The 25720-nt window shown below is 39.3% G+C and overlaps 1 protein-coding gene across 17 annotated transcripts in view; it reads left to right on the top strand.

Moving 5' to 3' along the window:
- The window catches only part of camta1a (calmodulin binding transcription activator 1a), a 394274-nt gene that overhangs the window by 148769 nt on the left and 219785 nt on the right, over nucleotides 1-25720 (top strand). The gene's annotated exons all lie outside the window — the stretch shown is intronic.

The raw sequence follows: 25720 nt of genomic DNA, 5'->3' as shown, positions 1-25720 counted from the left end.
TTTTTTTCAGGTTTGTACATTTAATTACTCTTATAGTTGGTAGAAAAAGATACCCTTAAATCAGTAATTTACAGATAATTTGAATAATTTCCGTTGGCTTTAGTACTGTAACAGTATTTAATTTTGCCAATTTTGCATGTAGTCTCTTATAATAGCACATGATTCCTCTAACTTTTCTCACATGGTTTATGAACATGAAAATATATAGCGGCCTTTTTTGAGAAGGGGATCTCTCGCAAAGGGATCATATTCGGGAGTAATATTTGGCATGAAAAAGTTTGAAAATTCCTGCTTTAGGTGATGGTTATGAGCAGTGTTGATGGTAATGCATTACAAGTAACTTGAGTTACTTAATCAGATTGCTTTTTCAAGTAACTAGTAAAGTAACGCATTACTTTTTCAATTCACAACAATATATCGAAGTTACTTTTTCAAATAAGTAACACAAGTTACTTTTTCACAATTGACTGACAGCTCTCCTGTCCCCATATTGAGAGAAATTTTTATTACTTTAGATTAGAATTAGAAACAAGAGTGTTGAACTTCCATCTCCTGTATCTTATTCTTCATTTCAGAATGGCAGCGCAGCTGAAAGTTTGTTGTCAACTTGTTTGTTTGAGCTGCGCCCTCTACTGTACAGGCGTAAATATGCATTTCCTTCAGCCTGAGGCTTATTCATTTCACTTTTGGTGTGAAAGGGCCTTAACATTTGCCAAAAATATAACTTTTTTTGTTGTTATTAAAAAACAAACAAGCAAGCCCAGCCCAGGTGAGAAAATGTAATGCAAAAGTAATGTAACGAATTACTTTTCATAAAAAGTAACTAAGTAACACAATTAGTTACTTTTTTTAGGGAGTAACGCAATATTGTAATGCATTACTTTTAAAAGTAAGTTTTCCCAACACTGGTTATGAGTAATGATTCACTTGTTGGGGTCGAGGAAAGTAATGCTGCTGAATTGGCATTTAGACCCACCTAAAGCTGCTGCATAAACAAATAAAAATAGTCCGGCAGAATTCCATGTGCACTTTAACCCAGATTGTTTCCATCCACAATGTGAAACGTGTTTATCGTATGGGCGATGGTAGTGCATTTGGATTTTTACCTCCAGGGTAATGAAAGGCCTAATAAATAAAAACATCAGTGTTGCAGTGAGCAGCTCCAGCATATGACTGGAATGCAGTGAGGCCTGGATGTGCACAGTCTCAGGGCGGAGGGGTGGCAGTGGCTGGCAGAGCTGATGAATGGATGGCACGCCGCATTCTGACAGAGACGAATGTGACGGCCCCGTGCTATCGGAGCGGGCGGGTCCCTGCTGAACGGGCTGCGGGGAGATCACATGACCAGACCCCGTTCTCCAATCAGGCTGTGGCGGAGGAAGAAGACAAGGAGCCGTGGCTTGTCTGTTGGGCTCCACAATGACCTTCTGCCTCAAAGTAAGTGTCCCAGATGGCCATCTCTCTCACAGAGCAAAGTGATAGGACTGGGCTGCTGTAGTCCGGATAACCATCAGCTTCACTGGATTTGTCCTTCATGGGTCGTCATTAGTGTTTGGTCGGGTTAGGCCCCTGGAGACCATCCCACAGGCATCAGATAGTTATCCCTGCTCAGCTGGAATGCAGACGGGCTGAATCTGATGTGTTCTCGCTGCTATCAGTACATGGTAAGGTTAGATGCCCGGAGAGTGTCTGGGGGCAACCACATTAGGCCAGTCCACCGGATGAAGAGTGTCAGAGTTAAATATTACAGCATCTAATTTCTACTCCACCCAAAAGAGCAATCCTTCCACCTCTATCCACCAGAGAATCACTTAACGTTGCACTGAGCAGGCCCATTACAAAAAAGAACTGAGTCAATGGGAAAGGGAGATGATTAAGAGGCTTTCTGTGTTAACAGAGGAGAATATCAGGTTTTATTGAGCTCCCTTCTATTCACTAGAAGTCTGTGTTGCAGACTGAACCTGAACGGCTACCAGGCTATTAATAGACTATTGATGAGTATTGATCTCTGGCTCGCATGACACACGAGATACAATGAGCAATAGATCCCTGTGAAAAGCGGTCTTCTCTTTTTGCTTTGCACCAATTGCATATTATTATGGCCTTGGAGAATTTCGCTGATAGATTGGCCCCTGGTCTTTCATAGTTTTGGGAGGGAAGGGTAAAGCACAAGCTCAGATCGGTGACCATTTGTAATACGCTCAAAGGAACTTTTAATCATCTTGCCCACAAAGATTTTAAAACAATCGATAATACGCGTGGGATCGGAGGCGACCGACGCCTGAACAGTAATGTGGACGTGTTTTATATGGGCGTGCGCATGGCCTCGGTTCCTCAAACAAATGGGAAGAAAAGTTCAAAGCCCTGACATACGCAATTACACATGAATTAGGAGGATAATGACCAGGGAGAGTGTGTTATATCAATAACCCGTTTAATGGTCAATCTCAGCAGGGGTGTCTGTTGACTTGTGTTGGATTTACTTTAATTGATGAAAAGCCATATAGCAGGTGGCTTACTTGGCCTCAAATGAGAGCAAAACTCAAATAGCCAAATTAAAAACTAAATAATAGATGAGAGACACTGGGATGCGCTCAGGGAGAGAAAGTGTTGTAATTATTTGCCTGTGGAAAGTGGAGCTTCTCTTGTAATGTGGCTCCTTATGTTGCACTCACCAGAGTGATGAGAGATTGGTGATATACTCTATGACTTTTTCATTGTGTCCTTGTGGTTGGTTGAGTAAAGTCAAACTGCTGTCTTTATGAGAAATGATTTAAATGCAGAATGACACGATTTTAATGGAATTAGCCACTGGAATGAGAGCCAACGCTTGTGTATTTGGGCGAGCTTGATGGCTGAGGAAAGGTTGTGGTTGTTGTTGTTGTTTCAAGGCCAACTTGCTGTCACGCCAACTGTTTGGAGCTGACGTGATGCTCTGCTTTCTGCCATCCTCAATACTGTTTCTTGCTGTCAGCACATACGTGTTAGCAAACATCCTTGGATGATTTGAACAGAGAGGGTGAATTACTGTTGATGAAATCAGTTCTTTCTCGCTGCGAGTTTTCGTTCATCCATATTCTCTTGTAATAACAGCCTGCAGTCCTTCTGCTTTTTTCCTGGCAAACAATAGTTATTCTCGTAATGATTCAATTTTTCAACTGTCTTTGCAAATGAAAGAGACCATTTATTCTTGTTTTGCATTTTTAGCTGTAATGATGAAGAATGCTAACGAGCAGCTCTGGATGCCGGTGACGAAACGTCCACAGGGCACGAAAATCTGCATATCAAAGAGGTCCCTGAGAAGGCACACTCTGAGAAATGTGTTCGACACTACTCTCACCTCCCCGTAGGCTCCGGGCGGCAGCAGAGGATACATCCTGAACATGAGCCAGACATGTTTGCAACCCAGAACTCTCCATAGCGTTGCCTTTGAGACACTGTCACAAGTTCATCTGATTCGGCTTTTGTTCTTTCTAGGAGTTTAAGCTAGGTTTGTGAGTTGTGATGTGGCGAAGAGCATCAGCATGAGGTCTCGCTGTGTGAGTCTGTCACACTGTTGCTCTGTGGCAGATTGCTAGATAAAATGCCACATGCCACCTGCTCTGATTAACAAGTATGCACCTTGCTGATCCCTTAGCCATTAATGGCAGTCAGTGGTCAATGGCAGTATAGATTTTTTTTGTCGTTTTGCCTGTTTTAGTTGGTTTGTTTTTAGCTATAGAATATGGCAGTCTGAAGGTGATTGTGTTTATTTTTGGAGTTGTTTGTAAGCTTAAAAAAAAAAAAAAAAACCTTGCTAGACATGAGTCAGATCACTAAAAAAGTTTAACCCTACGTAACAGCCTTTTTATAGTAACATTCCACAAACAGCATTGTTGTTATTAGTAAACCAGTCCACTCACCATATGGGGCTCAATTTCATGAAAATTTCTGGCATTTTCTTGTGGATAGCACGCTGTAATGGGGGGATCCTAAGGAGTCATATTTTGGAGCCTTCCATTGGACCGCACACTGGTTTAAAGCTCTCTCACACAGATGGACGATGAGCCGAGGGAATCTCGCATGGAATGATCAAAACAGCTTGACATGCTGGAGGAAATGGGACCGAACGGAGAGGAGGAAGAGCAGGAGAGGAGTTAATCACTGCGCTAATGTCGTACTTCATCATCGTTTTCCTCGATGCCACTGAGCTCAGCTTCGCTCGGCCATTTCCACCACACACTTATGTCAGTCTCCGGCACAGATGCAACTCTTCACATGCCCCCTGCCTGAATCCTGCATTAAAACCCCAGGATTATAGGCTCATTCCTGCCGAAATACAGCCACCTGGGCAACAATCTATTCACATAGTTACTTAGAGAGAAAGGGATTGTGAGAGAGACTGAGAGAGGAAGACTGAAAAATACAATACTCTGGTATATGAGGACATTTTGAGGTAGATGCTGTTCCTGCCATGTGAGCTTTGTCTTCGGGCAGATGGTGTTTAGACGTGTAGATCACATATAGAGCCCACAGAGGGACTGAATGTGTGTGTGAGAGAGAGAGAGAAAGAGAAAGAGAGAGAGACAAGAGATTAGGGGCTTGGGCCATGCTCCACCTGCCTGTGCTTGGAAACAGATCTATGGTATCTGGTGAAGGTGAGTGAATTTAAGCGCCTGCTCCCTGGGGTCCTTGTCGTGCAGACAGTTACAAACAGGATCCCGGGGAGCGCAATGCTGCTCCGCATGGCTGGCCGTGGAGCCCATGTCGAAAAATATGAATCCATCATGAGTTCACATAACTCAGAAATCCAGAACCCTACTGTCTGCCTGGCACAAACCCACCTCACTCTAGCATTATAATCAACCCATACCAGTACCCAGAGTCATCCATGGCACTGCTCACTGGTGTGCTGATTTTGCAAAACACATAACCTCTATTTCTGCCCCAGATCTACGTAGGTCATCAGACATTTCATATAGTTGATTGATGACAAATATGATGCAACTCACTGCGCGATGAAGCCTATAGAAGGCAGTTAGAATGTCCCTAAAATTCAAGATATGGGGCAAAAAATGCCCCTGTTTGAGTTTTTGCCTCATATTTACATCATATGATATAGTGAAGCTATATCACATGAGTAACGAGCGCAATATCACATGAGTGCTATTTTTGTCCCGAATTGCACACGTTACTGATACTGATTTCATACAACAGTTCAAAAAATAAGAAGTTCATATTGTGTTATTTTAGACACAATATTGTCTGTTTTTGCTCAGTTTTGCCAATGAAAATATAAAGACAAAGCAGAACGTCTCCAAGCAACACACAGCAGCGTTTCCAAGCAACACACAGCAGTGTGTCATTTCTGAATCTGCGTTTTGAACAAATTGAGTGAACCAATGATTCAATGGACCATTTGTACAGAGAACTATTTACTTCACTCCTGAATGAATCAGCTGTTTGAATGAATCAAATGAATGAATGAATGAATGAATGAATGACTCAATGGCTTAATCATTAAGACATTTACTGCGACATACTGGCTGTTAGTTTCTTATTTAGAGTAGGCTATAATTTAATTAAAAAATAATTTCATATTTCCATATTAATTTAAAAAATAAAAATAAAACATTAAAGGTATAGTTTACCCAGAAATGAATATTCAGTCATCATTTACTCAACCTCATGGTCCAAAAGTTTGTGTAATAAATTCTGTTGAATCAAATAAAATATTTCATTCTGAAGCTACTTTTTGTAATGTATATTTGATGCTTTACACAATAATGACTTTAAATTATCTTTTGGGGTAATTTCTCAGCCAAAATTTATGTGCGATTAATGTGTGATTAAATAGACTAATTAATCGCCACAATGATTAAAAATTTTAATTGCTTTACAGCCCTAATATATATACAGTCAAACCAAAAATTATTCAGACATTTTTTATATTTTTGATATATTTTTACTAGTGGGTTCAGGACACTATAGTTCATTTATGTAAGTGAGGATAGCAAAATAAAGTAAACTGTGACATATTATACCCAAAAATTCTTCATACAGTGGACTACCAGTAAAATTGATAAAAATTTGGAACCAAAAATTATTCAGACACTTTGACCTGACCATGTTTTGCTTAAGTGTTATCTGACATAATTAAGATTAATTTTTTTCTGACACAGTTTAACTCTGAGATCTTGTCATATTTTATTACCATTTTTTTTAAACTATAGTGAATAAACTCTAATAATGAATGAAATGTTCAGGGTGTCTGAATAAATTTTGGTTTGACTGTATATATATTGTGAGATTTACCCCTTTTGGTACATGCTCTTAGATTCTCTGTTTTGAATTTTTTTAGGCTTGCTTGCTTTTAGGACCAAATAGCAATTGTGTGAAATGTAAAAATGAATGAATGAATGATAGTGGTATTATAGCAGTTTAATCAGACTTGAGCTGTCTGCAAATCTGTCATTCTGTCCCACTGGTTGAGGCATTCAGGTTTCACCTTCGTGGTTCAGGACATTGCTGTATAATAGTGAGTTTAAGACACGCACACTAAAACTCCTCTTGAAGTGTGCTTGACTAGAGTCACTTTTTTCTATGAGAGGTGCAGGGAGTTTCTGGCGGCAGTCAGTAGAGATGAAGATTCCTTGAGCGTCTTCGTCAAAGCATTGTGTGTGTTTATTTGTGTGTCCACGTCAGTGCAAGTGACAGCCTGACTGACATATGTCAGCTCAGAGGCACAGGAGGAGTGGCAGAAGCCATTTACCAGCTTCCAGGGGTGACACAGCAATGACTTCTGCTCTTGTTCCATCCCACCACCCCCTAATAGCTCTAATTAATTGATGAATGAGGTCAAATTGAAGATATCTCGCAGAGTCTCAATTTGCCCCAACACCCACGACCATGTTGTTTTTCTTAATGCGCCATGCACCTCATCTCCCTCTCTGCTCATCTGCATAAGACCTTGGGATGAATGTTAACTATGTTTAATTAGACAAGTGGAGCGATGGATGGGTGTGTGGCGCTTTGGGGGGTTTTGATGGCAGGGCTCCTCACTGGCAGGGGGTGCAGACCTACAGTGCTCGCTCCTGGCTGAGATGGGAGCTACACACCTGGTTCTGATCTCTGGCTCTTGTATCTCAATGGGTCTCTTTCTAACACCCAGCCTCTCTATTGAAACCCTGGGCGTTTACACACTTCAAAAGCTTAATGTAATTATTAACTTTTTATTGATTTTTGAAGATAATTTGTGACTCTCTTTGTTCAGGTTTGCATCTGGGGAGGAACGTGCAAAATGTTCATTCAGTGCAAAATTCATAGAGTTTGGAAAGTGAATCTTTCAAGATTAGAAATATACTTGGACTTTAAATATGTTCCCATAAAATTCTATCTTATTCCACCTAGAATGTATAGAATAAAAATAATGTTTGCGATTTAAATCCAGCCATGTACTAAAGAAAAAATTTTACTAATGTTTTTAGTGCAGATTTTTCTATTTTCTCTATGTCTTCATGTGGCAAAAGCATACAATATAAAATGAGGATGAAAAGTCTAGGTCGGTCTTTATGCTTTTGTGACAGAGATATTTGTATATGATGCATATTTATGGCAAACATGTTATTTTGCCATAAACAGAAAGTAAAAACTTCTAAATGATTCCACTGTAACAAAATTATTTCTCATAAAAAATACATAATGTAGTTTTATTTCCATCATAAATATTTCTCAATTTACTCACCATCGGAAAGTTTGGCAAAAAAATAATTTTGCTGTCTGCATGCCTTATACCAAACAAGTGGATTGGCACCCAAAGAAATTGTATCCCCATGTCTTGTCTAAATCGACAGCTCAAGTTGCTGTTTCAGTGACATCTGGCTTAAAAAAAGCAGAAATGTAAAATATATTGAAGAACAATAAAATACATAAGGCATAATGCTCAGTACGCAAACAGGACATCGATGTTGGGAGTCGCCACTGAAAGTACTGGAAAAGTGCTTAAATTTAACCCTATAAAACATGTACGAACCCTGTCATAAACCTTGAGATGTAAAATTGTCAGTCGGGGGAATATTAAATGAGGCAAGATTTGTCTCGCTTGTCATTCTACCATCTTCCGACAAGAATGTCGCTCCGTGTTAAAGCATTGTGGTGAGGTGTCTAAGTGCCGGAGGCTCGTCCTTATCTGTGTCCTTCCGACTGAGGTGTGATCCTCTTGGCTCAAAGCATTTCCACCGCTCTAAGCCGTGAATAACAACTGTGATCCAGAAAATGATGGGCATGCCATTTAAATAGCAGTGCCACGCGATAAGGCAAATGCAGATGTTTTTCTTATTTATTATCCCCCCACCTCTCCTGTTCAGACATGTCACTATCTCTCCTGTACATTTGGGCCCCTGTCTTTTCAGAAAACTGAGGCAGACATAAGAGTAAGAGTGTTGGAAGTGTGCGTTTTCCTTTTCTTGTTCTTTCCACCTTCCTCCCAATGGGGGTAGGGAGCTTATCTCTTGTCCGTAGCCAGAAAACGACACCTCCAGAAACCGTGGATTACCGCTCTGCCTGAGGTTCTACATTTATTACTAGCCTTGGAGGGGGTATGACACAATGATCAGGAAGACATCACACGCCACGATTAAGATCAATGATATTTTAAACCTCTATGAAACATTCAGTGAAACAGTTATGATTAAGTGCAGCAAAACGTAACGAGAGAAAAACACTTTTATTGCCTTTAGAAAAAAAAGTCCGCCAAAACAAATAAAAGCCATAGTGGCTGTTTGTAATGTTGTGTTGAGTTTAGATGCTAATTAATGTTGGGAAAAGAGGAGGACAAGTCCTAACCCCTGCTCGCTCCTTTTAATGCTGTTTGTCTCCAAATGACCTCTGATTTCACACTGCATTCGTTTTCCCTGTTATGGACAAGAACCTTTTTTTTCTTCTTCTTCTTCTTCTTTTTTTTGCTGACAACAGAAGAAATGCTATCTGTTAAATAAGTAATTCCCAACCGCTCAGTGAGTTTGCCAGCAGCAAAACATTGGGTTTGCTGAAAAGGCAGACACTGAAGAAACATGAAGAAAAAAAAAAACAGCCACTCGAACACTTTCTGCACCTCCCTCCTCAATTTAGTCTGTATTCAGATAATGCATACACAAGGTGTGTGCACAGTTTGATATAGTTGTTTTTCCTAAACATTTCCTTAAGCTAAGGTGTTTTGATCAGATGCTTTATTTCATACTAACACGAGGAGAATATTTTAGAAGGAAGATTTTGTATTCATATGCAATTATCAACACAAATATTAGTTGTCTGTCTAATAACTAAACAATGAATTGTGTAGAGTAGATGTGTCTCTGTGGCTATATTCACATAGTCAGCGTTTGGGATGGACAACTGTATGTTGTCTAAGTTTTCCTGAATATGCAACAGGAGGCAGAATCAGATTGAATGATACCTCTATGTAACTGAAGTCAGTCCACTTCTCTTAAAGGGTTAGTTCACCCAAAAATGAAATTTCTGTCATTAAGTAATCACCCTCATGTCGTTCCACACCCGTGAGACCTTCGTTCATCTTCGGAACACAAATTAAGATATTTTTTGATGAAATCCGAGGGTATCAGATCCACACATAGGCAGCAACGTCATTGCACCTTTGGGCGTCCAGAAAGGTAGTTGAAAACATAGTTAAAATAGTCAACGTGACTACAGTGGTTCAAGCGACGAGAATACTTTTTGTGCGCAGAATAAAGTTGTTATTTTTGTTTTGTTTTTGTGCACAAAAAATATTCTCGTTTTTAGGTTTTTAAATGTGATTTTAGAGAACACTCTCCTGAAATTTGGAACTGACAACCAGATTCTGCTGCTGTGTGAACGTAGCGTAAATGAGATGTTCTCAACTGGTTTTGCTTCAGGACCCAGATTTTGACTCAACAAATCAAACAAATCAAAATTGCTTTGATAAAGTAAATAGAAATCTTCTTAATATTATGCACAATTATTAGCATGAACCTAAAAAGTAAAATAAAAGTGGTTACAGTATTATGGTTCTTATGCGTTCCAAAGTTTTTATTCTCACATGTTAATGATTTGGCCTCCATTTACCATTGCCTTTTTCCTCTAATGTTCATCACTCTATCAGAGCAGAGCTGTGGGGTTTTACTTACAGATTGAGAAACATTACCTGACACGGAGCTTTGTGACCTGAGATTAGAGAGTAGTTGGAGTATCTCTCTGTGTTTGCAAATCTCTATTATTTTAATCACTGGTAAATAAAAAGAGAATTCTCTGTCTTTTATTTCTCTGTGCTGTTCTATGATGAGGAGGATTGATGTGCTTGCACCTGGCACTGTGAGTTTTGCCTTATAGTGCCGGAGCAGTTGCCAGTAACATTGATGCATGGCCATGAATTATATTATGCCTTGGCAGCTGCTCACTCCTAAATTCATCTTTGTACTCAATGATTTATTTATTACAGTGCTTGCAAGGCAGCTATGTACTGATACTCCTCAAACATTCTGGTTAGGGGTTTGTTCTCAACCCCTAACCCTAACTATTTCCTTTGCACTGCTTAAAGGGGACACAGTTTCTGCCAATCTCGTGTTAATCTTGAGTACATCTACAGTAACAATGCATCCTTCATATCTCCGAAAAGTTTTTAGTTTTATCATATTTATAAAAGATAGATCCGCTAAACTGAGTCTTTCCGAAAAAAGCAGAGCTCCTGGAGGCGTTTCTGCCGTCAGTGCCGTGGGCAGAGCTAAAGAGTCACGAGCGTGTGCAGCTTCTGCGTAGAGATCGCCTGCTAGCTGCGACATCATTATAAATACAAAGGGAACAAAAACGTTCGTGTTGTTTACATTTTATGCACTTGCGCGCCAATTGCCAACAAAACACAGACATCTGATGCAGCTTTACTCACCGCCCGCGATCTGCAAATCCAGCACAGAACTGGGACTTGTTTACAAAGTATTCATCACCGAAATCCCGGGAACAAACAAACATACGTGCACAACTCCATTGCTGCCCCGGAAAAACAAACTTCATCCACTGTTCCCTTAACGCTGGGTTCTTTGGGAAGCTGAAAAAGGTAATCTTTCCCTCACAACCAAAAACACACTCCTTCGGTCACAGGAGCTGTGTCTCATTTCGGAGGCTGCGTCCTTCGGAGGTCGCATTTGAAGGCTGAATATTTCATCAAGGATGTCATATTTAAGAAAAGTAACCGTAATAAAATTGACTGATATTCATTGTGAGGTGTAGAACGCTGTAATTTCTTTCTTACGTTGCAATCTAACGGTTATTTTTCTTAGATGAGACTGCCTCGATGATGTATGCAGACTTCAAAGGGTGCAGCCCCTGAATTGGGACACAGCTATTGTTGAAAAATCTCTCGGCTTCTGTATCCCGAACGAAACGCATTGATGGGCGTGCTCTTGCTCTTGCTCTGGGTGATGTGTGTGCGCACCCTTATCAGGGAGAAGTGCCTATACAAGGAATTCCGCTCTCTTTTGACGTCATACAGGACACACTCGAAAAAAACTCTCCGAAACCTGGTCCGAAACCGGAAGTAGTGGATTTGGCACAGAAATACTCCGTCATACGTCCAACTCGTGTTTTGAAACTTTGGCCATGTTTAGCATGAGAATGTAACTCTTTAACAGTGTAAATAAGTCAGAATGCATGAAATAGCATTACAGCCCCCCCTTTAATGTACAGCCTCCGTCGCAAAAGTGTTGTGTTAAAAATGTCAGTCTTAGGTGTCCTATGTATTTTTGATTGATGTAATTTAAAGAATTATAAAGGTTAATTCACACTCTTTCCAAACCTGTATGAATTTGCTTCGTCTGTTGAACATGAAAGAAGATATTTTGAAAAATTGCTCTGTGTCCATATGAAAATCAATGGGGTCCAATGTTATTTATATCGTTTTTTTGTGTTCTTTAGAATACAAGCTTATATAGTCATACCAGTTTGGGTGACAGAAGTTTCATTTTTGGGTGAACTATCCCTTTAAGAGTAACATTTGAACATCTAATTTACATGGAGATGATTTAGAAACCAACAGTGACGTCATTTGCATACTGAATTGTGATTCATCCTCATTGCATATATTTTATTGTAGCCATTTATTAAAAACCAAAAGCTTATTTAAAAAAACCTCAACACTATTCTTGTGCTACTTTGCATGTACAGGTATTTCCTTCAGGAAATGCAAATCTGGTTTATTTAGACTATTTGTCATCCTTTTTAGCCTGGCAAAGGGAATGCAAAAAGAAAAATGAAAGAAATAGAATATGATAAGGCTTTGCAACATTGCCTGTGCGCATTGCTGGAGCTAAACAGGTGTAGCCACCACCATGTCCTTTGGATATGATGAAATACATGGCTGAAACCCACTGCAGGTAAATGATCTGTAAATGAGATCGGATGATGTATTAGAAGCATATTCCTCTTTTTGTCCCTCTTCTCCAGCCTAGGGACATCTAGTTTCCACCTCACATCTCTGCTCCTGCAGATATCTGTGACATGAGGTGGCTTTGTTGAAGCCTGACATGGTTTCTTATTAACACCTAAACATGGCTCCTTTGTTATCCATGGTAAGGCCCATTGAAGTTTCGGCTAGGGAGAAAATTGAAGCAGGTGACAATTAAAAGCTTAGCAGCATGTCTAATGAAGATCGTGTAGCTGCTGTGGGTCAATAAACAAATAGGGGAGATGACTTCTAAAAGAAAATGTAAACTCACAGAGGAAGAGGTCATCAACCCATCTGTCTGATTGATCCAGTCGCGTCTGGTCCGATACGAGCTCTACACTGATCCGATATGCTGATATTCACAGATGTTAGAGACTAATGCAGATAAGCATGTTTATTACAGTAAATGTGAGGAAATTTAACAGTGTAATGTTTCAGATCTGAGAAACACTTAATTAAACTTAATTAAATATTAAAGTTGTAGAAATTTGCACACTATCAGAAAAAATATAGCATTAGCCACTGGGGCAGTTCCCTCAAAAGTATATATGTATGCCTTACCTTGCCCTAAGGGTTGCATATTAGCACTTTAAAGCACGATTATGCACCCCTAGGGTACTAATATGCACCCTATATGATATAAGGTACAGTGTGTACTTTTTAAGAGTACTGCATTTTATTACTATAAAATTATTTATTTTCATTATCCAGTCATCACAAATGTCTGGAAAAGTCTTTATTGGTCAACAAGTGCAGGAACTCTGCTATTAGATATTGTAATAGCATGTTGAACCATTTGAATGAACTTTTTTCCATTTCAATGAATATTGTTGAAGATCTAACAGTACACTTCTGAATTGAAGTGAAGTGACGTTAATGGCCCCAGGCAGGCCATCACCCCTGCCTTGATGTTATTCGAAAGGTAAATGCTGTTAAGGAGAGATTTTGCTGGATTTGACTCCATCTTAGTGTGACCTTCACAGTCGCACTGTCTCTTTATCATGATCTCAGCACAAAGCGGGGACAGAGGGCAGAGGCAGTGGGCTGCTTGTCTAGCACTCTGATAGTCAAACAAAGGCAGTCTGACTGATGCACTAGATAGCACAAACACACTTCAATTAAAGCCTTCCCTCTCAAAGACAAATCAAACTCGGCAGTACAATGGCAGGATCAACACTAGGAGAAAAAGAAAAAGAGAGAGACGAGTCCCTCTGAGTGATGAGTAGGACTCAGTTCAGTGCTCTATTAAAGCTCACTTTAGGTGGACCAGCTAATTTGAACAGAGAGTGTACCCTGCCTGCCGGCTCCTCTGTGATTTCAAAGACTTCGTTTTACAGTGTATGCCTGTTCTTTGCTATTTCTTAAAGGAAAAAATATTAGTAGTAGTAGTATTACAGGACTTTTTAATTGTAAAAAAGCATATTACCTTGTTAGTTTTGATATTGTTAGTGGTTTCATACTCCGTCTTTAAATTCATTCTCTTTAAAGGATTAGTTCACCCATGTTCACAAATGAAAATAATGTCATTAATTACTCACCCTCATGCCGTTCCACACCCGTAAGACCTTCGTTCATCTGCGGAACACAAATTAAGATATTTTTGATAAAATCCGATGGCTCAGTGAGGCCTCTATTGCCAGCAAAATGATTAACACTTTCAGTTGCCCAGAAAGCTACTAAAAACATATTTAAAACAGTTCATGTGACTACAGTGGTTCAACCTTTATATTCTAAGCAACGAGAATACTTTTTGTGTGCCAAAAAAACAAAGTAAGGACTTTTCAACAATATCTTGTGATGGGCGATTTCAAAACACTGCTTCATGATGCTTTACGAATCATTTGTTTCGAATCAGTGATTTGGATCGTGTATCAAACTGCTAAACTGCTGAAATCACGTGACTTTGGCTCTCCGAACAACTGATCAAACACATGCAGTTTTGTTTATTAACCACTAGAGCGCCAAAAGTTGCATAGTGTACCTTTAAATATAGGTAAACTTTTAAAAACCTGAGTTCTGTTCTATTTAATTGTGTTGCTGCAAGGTGTTTGAACACAAGGGAACATGTTGTATGAAGCCTCTCTTAAAAGTAAGCTTAAAACTAGCCTAATAACACAGAACTTCCATAAAATCTGATTCAGCCAACCCACGACTAGCCAGTTTTGAAAATATCTAGTTCTGCAGAGTATTTCTCTATTCTGTAGAGCACAACTTTTGTTGAGCTGAAATAACTCTCATCCCTGTACCTATGAATTTCCTAACATGTTTTTCCTGCCAGTGTAGTTTTAGACACGTATTTTTTATTGAGAAGACATTTCTTCTCCCAATGCTAATCGATTGATTTTAGTTTGAACTTAAGAAACTTTAGTTTTCCCTCTGTCTGCATTGTTTCTCATTGTTTTGTTGTTTCTTTATAGAGCGGAGCGGTGCACAAACCACGTGCTGGGCTGCACGGGTGACCAGCACTGGCAGGACAGTCGAAGTGAAGCTCGTTTTTGCACAGAGCCCAGTAGGTGGTTGTGGGCACGCCTCGAATTGAAAGTTCGAAATTGGTTTCACGCAAGGGTGCCCCAGTCATTTGCTGTGCTGAATAGTGGAATTCACTGGATAATTCCAGCATTAATTGATTCTGGGCTCTGAAATAAACAGGCTGGCAAAGTGCACGAAAGTAGAGGCACAGCCTAATAGACCTGCTCCTTTTTCCAGAGGAGGAGAGTAGTTGCTGAGACCAGACATGAGTCCAAGTCATTGTTTTACATGTAAATCAATGAGATTTTTGACCCATTTCCTTATAAGAAAGGTAATAGTGTGTCGTCTCCTCAGTATGTCACGTGATTTGAAATAGGTTTAATACTTAAGGTTAAAGGTTTGCTGTAAAGCAACCACCACTATTAAAATACATTTCGCAGACTATACACATAAAATGTTCAGCCTTACATTATACTGTTCTTATTTGCTTTCCTGAACACAGAGTGACAGTACAGTGGTTTAGAGGGAAGCAATTACCAACTACCATACAAATATGTATTTCTGAATAACCATGGATTCATGTCTATGCCTGGAGATTTGTAAAATAATGAACTATATAAGATAGGTAACTTGCTACAGCACTGTGAACAGCACTACATATTTGGAAGATGACAGCTAGCATTATTTAGCTGGTTGTGTAGGTCTAGGCTAATTGCATGCCTGTCTTTTTGATAAATCACTAAGCTGTTGTTGAAATATTTGTGTTTTTTTTGTTTTTTTGCAACTGATTTGAGTCTCAAATACCCCTTTACTTGGTCAAGTCATCAGAAATCCTCTAGAATATGTTTCAAGTCTAATGCAAATTCAAGTCTGGAGTCTGTCAGAGAGCTTTGTGAGAGTCGTGTGAATGATCAGGTGTTGCCAGGGCTTCGTGGTGTCTTTGTCGCTCGCCCTATTTTCTCACACATCATGTGCGCCATAGGGACTCTCGTCAATGAGACTCAGTGACACTGCATTAGACTCACTTCTTACTCTAATTCCCACTACACCCATGATCCCCCAAAATGAGTCTGTCTCACACTTGGAATGGCGCTGCCACCAGCATTAAATCACTCAAGGGTTGACTGGCAGTTTAAGTCGCGAATGTCTCAAAAGGACATTGGAAGTACTGAAATATCATTAGATAAGTGTCATAACATTAGGATGGCTTTAGTTGTTTTAATTTTTATTCTTTTAAAATTACAAAAATGTATTTATTTAGTGTGTGTGTATATATAGCCACATTATATGTTAATATTATCATTATTATCTTTATTCATTGGCTTTTTTTCTGAGCACATATTGATATTTTATTTTTAATTATTAATTTGATGCAATTTACTTAATTTTTTTTTTTTTTTTTTTTTAAATTGATCGATGATTCTTGTAAAAAAAAAAAAAACAGCTGTCCAGAGAAAGATCCGTTCTTCACTGTACAGCCATGGCAGAAGGGCTATCCTGCATGTGGTAATGAAAGCATCGCTCTGCCCCCTTGCTGGGTGGATGGTGGCTTATGGGAAGCTGGAAAGGGGAGGTGTCCTGCTGTATGGATGATGAAGAAGGCTCCAAGCACGGACACGAGAGGGCAGATTGGAGAAGAGCGCCGTAGGACTCTGGGAAGTGAACCTGGCTGCTCCCCATGGAGCTAGTGAGAGTGGAAGCGAATGGCCGACATTTACAAATGAGCCTCTTTGTTGCCACATGGGAGAATAGAGTATCCTATTGTGTCCCAGCCGAAGAACTGCTCAATCCTCCCCCACATCCATGAAAAAGCAGGATAAGGAAAAGGATGTGTGTCTGAGCTTTGTTGCCCAAGGCAAGTGGCAGAGGGCATACTTAACTTCCCCTCTTCCTTCATTCCTACCACATAAAATTTGAATTGCAGGGATTTATCATGCAGACCCTGAAGTCTGTGATGCCAGAACATTCAACTCTAGTTACAGTTTTTTTTACAGGGTTGGGTTTTAGAACTGAGGAATTGGCTTATCTGTCTCTCTGTCTATCAGTTGATCAATCATTTAGTACTTCTGTCATTCTTTTTATCATTCTAACTTTGTTAGGGTTAGGGTTATTTACATTCGACAGTTGTCAATTTATTTGCAATTCTTAGCCGAGGTTTGTTTCAATGCAACTTGTTACAAAATATGATTATTTGGAGTGTCAATTGATTAAAAATACATGCTATGCTGATTAAAATCAGCATGTATTCAAACCAAATCAGTATAGCATGTAATCAAATTAATCTTAATCACATATATTGATATCTGCTGAGCAATAATTCAAAGACATTATATTGTTGTGGCAGACGAAAGCATTGCTTGTCCCATCACACACTTTTTATACACAGACCTTGGCACGGATACCCAAGGCTGAGCTATCACGGTCAGAGCGGAGATGTTACGGGTGGAGGTGATGCTGACTATCTCCACTTTTTTTTCTCTAAATGATGACATCCCCTCAAAGAGCCGTTTCATTTCCATCCAATGCAGTGGGACCTGGCACTAGCAGCAAAACAATCTCGCTAAGTGCGAACACTTCCCTCCCACAACACATCCTCCTCCTCCACTCAGGCTGCGCTGGGGAAACAGAAGGCCGAGACAGAACGGCTGGAGCTCAGCCACTCACTCAGCCCTTGATGGGGAGGATTCAGTGCTGTGAGATGGGGATAATTTGTTTCGAGAGGCCTCAAAGTGTCTGGGACCTGGGAGGTGCACCGCAGGCGAATCAGCATGCCAAGCCAAACATTGACCACCAGCTGGAAAACATCTAAGCTATTCTGGATCAATTCAGAATTGATCTCGGCCCAACTGTATGTATAATGTAGGCTGTTGGGTGGTTAAGACTAGCTGTCTGTCTGACCAGTGCTGGGAAAGAGATATGATCTGCCCACACCCTTTAAAAGCATATTATGGGAAAGGTCAAAGGGCCTTGAACAGACTTTCAAATGAGCAGAGAGGGTTGCCTATGTGCAGTAAATGGATTCCTTCCTGCCCAGTTACAGACCAGATGTATTCAGAGCGTGCTGACAGGGTTCTGTGCATCCTACAGACCTGTTTACAGGGTACTCCACGTCCCACTGCTTTCTGTTGAGTCGGCAGGTTGGTGGCCAAAAGCTTTGAAAGAGGGCGCGGCACCGAGCATCATGAGTATTGAATGGCCGTGGCGGGGCGTGCGCAGAGGAGCCATAACGCAGAGCCGGCTGCGAGTGCCATTCCTGCTCCTCATTTGGGCTGCCCAAGGAGGCTGCATGCAGGGATTAATAGGTGGTTGACTGGAAAGCAAAGCTTTTTAACCCTGCTCAGGGACTCGTAGAACAGCACCACACTATGCCAGCAGATGCCAAGTGCAGCTGTCATGAGTCAAAGTGCTTTTGTTGTTTGCTCTCTCTTTCTATTCCGTCCTCTTTCCCCCTCTGTGGCCTTCTCCAGGCCTTTTGCACTTTCTGGCTGAACTTGCATTCCTTTTGAATGTTTTTGGACTTGCTTTCCCATTGTATTTTATTTTCAAAGCTATCTGATAGGGCTGGGACAATACATCGATTCTCGATTTGCAATACAAAGAATCTGAAGTGATTCTGATATTTTCCGATGTATCGCGATTCTCTCTCGAATCGATTCTGAGCTTAGTTTTTAACAGCAGATGGCACTACGTGCTTTAGAAACACCCGTACTCTGCTTGCTTCCAGTTCCTTTACGCACACCACCTGAACCTAAAATAATCATTCATAAAGTTCGAAAAGGTTGAAGGGTGTTTGCAGTGGGCTGTGTTTACATTAATCTCGCATCATAAAAGCATTCTGAGCCGAGGTACAAGTTTATTTAACCACTTACATGACTCAGCCGAACACACAATCGCTGTCCAGCATTCTTCTTCGTGAGCATTTGAGTGTGTGGTTAAAAACTAGCCTAGAGCGCCATCTGCTGTTAAAACTAAGCTCAGAATCGATTTGAGACAGAAAAAATCAGGATCGTTCCAGATTCATTGTATCGTGAATCGAGAATCGATGTATTGTCCCAGCCCTAGAATCTGTAGGATTAATGGTTGCTTGTGAATGTTATAAAGTATCTGTAGTAATTATATTTCTTATGTGTTTAAAAAAGTTATTATTTAAAGATCAATGAATGCTCTGTTCTAATCATGACTCTCATAAACTTCTAAACTTAAGGTTATCCCATCGAACGACAACATTTCAGACATTCTACAAGTGACTGTGATGATACACGGGGCAACTTTTTGAGCAATGTTGCCAGGCAATGTCACAGAGCGATGATGCTTCGGCACTTTCCCATTGAGAATGGGCAACAAATTTTGTTGGCCATTCTCAATGTGAAAGTGCTCAAGCATCATCGTTCAGCGACATTGCCCGGCAACATTGCTCAAAAAGTTCATCCATCCATCCATCCAACCATCCAAAAAGAAAGAGGAAATCACCAAAATTTTGCCCACCAAAATTTTTTGGCCAAGAATGATTCTGGTTTTATTACATTCAGCATAAATTGCAGACTGGTAATATTGACTATCTCTGTGTGTGTGAAAGACTGTCGTGGAGAAATCAAAACAAATAAGCGCAACAGCACAAATAAACTCACAGAAGCTTATAAAACATGCTGATCCAACAAAACCATCAACTGTTGATGGTTTTTTTTTTTTTTTTTTTTTGGAGTTGGACAGTGGAGTTTTCAGTGTTTCTGATAACAGGTCAGGATCAACCCTATCCATTTCATTCATTTAATGCACACTCTCCTGAAGTGTGTATTCTGCCTTACAATGATGTGCTTGTTTTTAATGAGCTATGTGAGAGAAGCGGAGCTCCACAGCTTTTTCTCGAGTCCTTGACCTTTTCTCATCCCCACTGACTCTTGTTCGTCTGTTATACCCTCACACCTCTCCCACTCTCGCTCATTTATCCTCTCATCTCCCTGTTCCCTCCTCAACTGTCCCTCGCTGTGTATCACTCTCTCCTATGTCTAATTGCATTTCAATTCGCCCTAAGGGATGCCTGGGTAGTTCAATCCTCTCCCCCGGTTTCCCTCAAATCCATTTGCACCCTGCCCTGGCCAGGTCAGTTTCATGGGTTGCCCTGCAGGAAATATCAGATGACCTCACTTTCCAGTGACAACAAGGTATCATGGGGAATAGAATCAGTTGAGAGGCTCATCCTGCCCCCCATTCCCTCATATCCATCTTCCCCTCCTGCACAGACTTCCTGCTGTCAAGTGTAGAACAAGGTCAGAATCATATATTGTGTGATACCAAGCACTAAAAGTTTGAGGATTGTGTATATATACAGTGCTTGGTAGTAACTGATTAATCTGGATTACATAATCAGACTCCCAAAAAATTTGTACTTGTAATTAAATTAAATTACGTTTTAAAATGCTCCTAATTAGACTGGTTACTTTTTTATGGATAACATGATTACATATTATTGGCAGTAAATTCATATTTTATTGATTCTCCCTAATTCTTCTTTTTACTTTTTTACATTTTCTTTTCATAAAAATCCTATCGTGTGTCATTCCGTTTAGCTTTGACTATACACTGTAAAAAATTATTTTCATGATTTGTTATCAGAACATTTTTTTTCTTTTGTCAAATCAACTTAGGTAATTAATGTGGTTCAGATAACATAATATTTTGAGTTTCTGGTAATTAAACCAATCGCCCTCATTGTATTAACTCAAATTTTTAATTTCAATGAACTTAAAATTTTAAGGCAACCAGGTAACTTACTTTTTTAAGTTAAACCAAATATTCTTTTTTACAGTGTATTCACAATTATAGAATGGCCATGTAAATATCATGTAAATAAATTTGTGATGCTTCTAAATTTGGACAAAAATATATATTTGAAACCTGTAAATCTTTGAATTTACATGTAATGCCGTTGCTGTTTTCATGTTTATTATTGTTTGTTCACGTAATGCAGGGATTCCCAAACTTTTTTGTCCCTTTGACCTAAAATATTGACTTGGAGACCACTGAAATTTTTAAGTTAATTTTTCTGTAATTTTACAACACTTTTGCATGTTTACAGTTCTCTCTGATGTTGGATAATTGTCACATTGACATGCAGGTAAACAAATAAAATATTATTCTTTTTTTGAGGTTAATTGTTTTATTTTGATTGTTTTTATTTTCAAATAATTTATTAATATTTAAAAACCAAAAAAAAAAAAAAAGCATTTAAATCTAAGTGAGGAACCTAAAAGTAATCAAAATGTCAGAAAAATTTGTAATCAATAACGAACTATAATTTGCAAGTAATCTGCCCATATTTTTTTCTGATTTAGTACAATGTTTATAACAAATCATGAAAAGTTTAATAGAAAAATTAAGATGAAATTCAGATTTTCTTTGTATTTTCATTGTCCCTCTTATGCTTTTACAACAGCAGCACTTCAGCTGCATGAACTCCACAGGTTTGTTTAACATAATTATGATCTGATGGAGCATTTCATTTAATTTCATTTTGAATCCCAGATTTTCAGTTTGGTCTCAGAAGTTTGGACCCCACTGTACTTTATTCTTCTCTTTATTCACTATTCAATCTAATGAATGCATCATCATTTCATACAGTTCTATATAAAGTAAGCAAATATCCTGTGTGCTCGCATCTGTTTCTCAAGAACATTTATCTTATACTGTAAAGGCCCTCTGTAACCCATTTACTCACTCCACTATATCTAGGACTTATTTGTGTCTTTATAACTGAGTAGAACGCGGCAGAAAGCTTGAAAGTGTGTTTCAGTATAGGAGTCTTTTCAGAGAAGTACAATGAAGTCTGGAAGTGCTAGTGGAAAACAGTGTGGGTTGAAAGAATGAGGTTGACATATGCACAACCCATGAAAATTCACGCTGTGAATGATGAATCCATTTGATCAAGTCACTTTTTTGTTTCACACTCAGACATAGACACCTTTAAATTAAACAGCCCCAAAGTGCCATGTTAGACTTAATGGAATATTAGTATTCAAATAGAGGAGTTTGTTCCCCTGAGTGTCTATGAGCTTTTTAGTCTCAAATGCTCAATGGATCATGGGAACAGGGAGATGCGTTATGGATGGCATTTAGAGACAAGTGTCTGATAATGCAAGAGAGATGCCTATCTCCACTTTTAATGGAATGTCTATCATTGTTTTAAGTGATCAGCACTTTCACTTCAAACTGCGAATTTTGATGCTTTCGACGCCTCTCCTTACCCACATCAATCTAAGCATCAAAAGCAGAAGGTATAGACAACAAACATTCACGCCGTGGGTCAGCCAGGGACACAGATACTACCGTTGGAACAAACACCTCATCAAATGTCTGCCAATACAAGCAGCGTCTTGTGCGCTAGAGAAATGTGATGGGAATTGCATTTATCAGAGCTGCTTCTCTGTCTCCTTCTGATTTAAAAAGGAGGGAAGGATTGGGCAAAATTGTGTTTGCTTGCATTACGCTGTTATTGTGTCAGTTTTCTACACCAGAAACAAAGAAAGGGAAATATGCATGTCATATTTTATTTTAAATTGCCAGACGTTTTCTTATGTTCACAAAAGACCCTCTTGCTTTAGCTGTCAGCGGTGACAGTTTGAGTGAAAATTGAGGCCGTTGTTGTCCGGTATCCTATCAGGGAGGCGTTTCAAAATTGAATCAGAGACGTGCCTATCAGAGGTTCTCGTTTACACGTTGCCCTCAGATGGAGACAGAAACAGGAGAGGACATGGGAAAAAAAGGTGGCTGTGTTTCATGTGAGCTAGTTCTCCTTGTAGAGGTGACACCATTTAGCATATTAAGAGCATTTTAAACAGGTGCGCGTAGACACGGTTCTCAGTAATCAGCTTTTCTGATGTAAGCTCCTGATACATGGATTTTACAGACTCTCCAATGTCAAGGTCCTCTTCTCCTTTGTAGTAATGCTAGAATACGGTGCAGAGATGTCAGGCGCATGTTCAGTCAGCTCTGTGGCACATTGTTCTTGGTTTATAAAGGTTATTTGCTACCTTTTGACTTAAAGTCCCCCCTGTAGTCAATAATTTTATCCCTTAAAACTCATCTTTGTATATGCGGATAAATGAATATGCAAATTAGCTCTTCCTCCACTCAGTCACATCAGCTTAGAGATCCACTCAGTCAACTTACTGAGGTAAACGCTGCACAATCGTATCGCTCTTTACAACGTTGGACACATAACGGTAATTAATATGATTAGCCTTTTGCTTGACTACATTATCAAATGGCTAATAATGTGTTGCTAATGTTACACAAACCATATTCCCGTTCGCCATCTCTGAGTCAGACAGCTGTCTTCTAAAATCAGTTTCCTTAGAAACGCTTTGAACAACTCAGAACGTCAATGGAGAAAGGCATATAGTTCATCATCACATTGTAATATATATCATACACCCGCTATATTGCTAAATCTACCCGATATTTTATATCAACAGAAAAATATACCGGGATAACCTGACTTCTTTTGAGACTCCCTTGCATGGTCAGTTAATGATATGCTAAAGCCCGCCGGCACTTTGACATGATTGGTTACAAGGTAGTTTGTGACGTCACAGACACCAGCGGTTTCAAACAACATTTTTTAAACTTTAGATCACTGCAGTTTTAAGGAGAAAACACTCAGCAATGTTGCTGACTTATGAATTTGCACATGATTTGTCTTAAAACGTATTGAAAACACCACATAGACATATAAACAACATTAAAAAATGGATTTTCACCACAGGGGGACTTTAAGCAAAACTGTATGTGGTAAGTAGTTCATTGATGTGATTTTTTTTTCCAGATCTATTCTATTATCTATATATTTGTTCTTACAGTGCCACCTCTATAGAGTTTGATTTCTTAAATAAAATTAAGAAATTTGGTTTCATCAATCACCACATTACAATTGAAACTTTTTTTGAAATGGGTATAAAAGTTTTATAAAGCCATATGAAACCAACAGCAATACAAGTAGAACATTTTTAAAGATCTATTCTTTTCTTTATCGTGCACACTCTTACATGTCATTGACCCAAGATTTAAAGAGCACTTGTAGGGCTGGCCGTGAGGTCAGTAGCTGATTGCCAAACTTTGATGCACCATCTTGACAACTGCACCAAATCAACTCAAACGAGAACTAGCCGCTCATAACACCACACAAAACTTTGTCTCTCGCAGCTGTTTAATGACTCTTTGCCTGTTTTTGTTTGTTTGTTTTTTGCCGTAAGGTTATTGCACCTTTATGGCTGATTGGGGGGTTGGAATAATCCTCGACATCTGTTCGGGGAGTGGGTGGGGGATGCCGACGTTTGCCTTTTATTTACTGGACTGGGCCTCTCGGCTCATCCCCCCAGCTCTGAGGTCGGCATGTTGACTTTTAATGGGAAAACGATAAAGAAGAAGAATCTCAAATGGGCCTCAAGGTCAATGAAGGAGTTTCGCCCCCAGCTATCTATCTGGCTTGTAAAACAAACATTACTCATGAGCACCATTGTAAATTAGCCCCGTGCACCAAAGATAGACTTATTTTATTTTCTTAACTACAGTACATGCATTTGCTGTTTTGATTGAGTGTTTAGTAAGTTTTCTTTCTTTTCATTAGCAAAACAAGTTAAAGTGTTAGTTCACCCAAAAATGAAAATTGTCATTAATTACTCACCCTCATGTCATTCCAAACCCGTAAGACTTTTGTTCATGTCTGGAACACCAATGAAGATCTTTTTGATGAAATCTGAGAGCTTTCTGTCCCTCCATACACAACTACATAACTACCACTTTGACGCTGCAAAAAGTTCATAAACGATCGTAAAACGAATCCATATGAATTGAGTGATTTAGTCCAGATTTTCTGAAGAGACTCCATAACTTTATATGATGAACAGATTGAATTTAGGCTTTTATTCAAATATAAACATTCATCAACACACATAAGTTGTGGTAAATGGAAGCTCAATCATGTTTGCTTGATGTGTGCGAGAACAAATGAGGTTCATTCTCATCTTCATTTGTGTTCCGAAGATGAATGAAAGTCTTACGGGTTTGGAACAACATGAGGGTGAGTAATTAATGACAGAATTTTCATTTTTGGGTGAACTAACCCTTTAAGTGCAAGTGTAAGTTACTGCAAAACTTACAGCTTATACAAAATCAGAATATTGTAGCTCATCTGTAGCATTTTCAATTTGGCAAGCCAGGCAAGTATATATTTTTCATTATGGAGTGGTTGTCTTACACTTCTCCATGGTCATATTCCACAGCCTGTTCCTCTCGTCCTTCTCTCTTTCCCTCTGGCCCTGATGACAGGAGGGCAGAACGTTAATCAGAACGGCGCTATCTCTCAGACAGCACCTGCAGGCTATCGCCAGCTCTAGCGTTCTCTGTGTGGGCACTGCCAGTCTTGGCACCCTGGTACCCCGAGGGATGGCTCTACTGCCAACTGTGACAGGATTACACCGTAGAGTTACTGACTATAAATATATATTACACTTCCTAAGGGCATCTGAATACCATTGGTTGTTGGGAATCGAGTAGAATTTGGGCTATTATTGATAGACTTACAGTGTTTAATTAGGTTAGTAAATAAAATCTTGTCAACCTCAGATGCAAGGAGAATATTGAAATTGATTGTAGTGTGATGGATTTACATTATGTAGAGCGCTTGGTGTAATGTTCTAGAAAGTAAGCTTATTGATTGACAGTTTTTTTTAAGAGTGAGATATTTTGTTTAAGTGATTTCAATGAGATTAAAACCCGTTTGAATTTGAAAGCAGAAAAAAATGA

This window comes from Ctenopharyngodon idella, chromosome 22, assembly GCF_019924925.1.
Source record: "Ctenopharyngodon idella isolate HZGC_01 chromosome 22, HZGC01, whole genome shotgun sequence".
Taxonomy (NCBI): Eukaryota; Metazoa; Chordata; class Actinopteri; order Cypriniformes; family Xenocyprididae; genus Ctenopharyngodon; species Ctenopharyngodon idella.
This window is presented reverse-complemented; position numbering and strand designations above follow the sequence as displayed.